This window comes from Athalia rosae, chromosome 5, assembly GCF_917208135.1.
Source record: "Athalia rosae chromosome 5, iyAthRosa1.1, whole genome shotgun sequence".
NCBI lineage: Eukaryota > Metazoa > Arthropoda > Insecta > Hymenoptera > Athaliidae > Athalia > Athalia rosae.
In genome coordinates, this window is record NC_064030.1 from 67935 (window position 1) to 68623 (window position 689).

Here is a 689-nt window from a genome sequence, read left to right on the forward strand (position 1 = left end):
AAGCAAAAATGTCTTGTGATAATTAACACAGGAAACGATAACACGGAATCGCAAAAGATCACCTTTATTGTGGAACCTTATAAATGGGTCTCTAGTAACAATGGACGATAACTGCCCCCTCTGGTCTTGACAATTGTTAAATTTGTCAAACGTTGCTAGCCCTCATTGTCAGTTGCCAGCATTTCAAAGTCACTTGATTGTATAATAGATGATAGTAGTGTGTATTCTGTTGCAGTTATAGGTGGTCACAGGTTTCAGTACCGCAGCAAAGAGTATCTTTGTACCGCAGTACGTGCCACACACTCATCCGGTGGTTCGTCAGAATCATACAGAATCATAGAGAGAAGTCCTTATTCTGTCAGCTCTATGGTCAGACACAATCATCAACATCATATAATACGGGTCAACCACATCGTTTACGGGTCATACCTTCGGCATAAAAAGAAAAAAACAATCAACATACAACAAAAATATAACCTGAATTTTCGTTTTGTCATAACTCATCGTTCAGCTGCTGTTGATTCAATATTTGTCGAAAACGTCCACCCATGCAAGTCTGTAATACAAGGCGTTTGTTCTATGTTAGTGGGGGAACAGAGCAATAAGCTTTGCAAAGATCTAAAAAAACAACGAGTAAGCGTACTTGAGCCACGGCTGTTGAAAAAAACGATCAGGAGGATATGGTACTC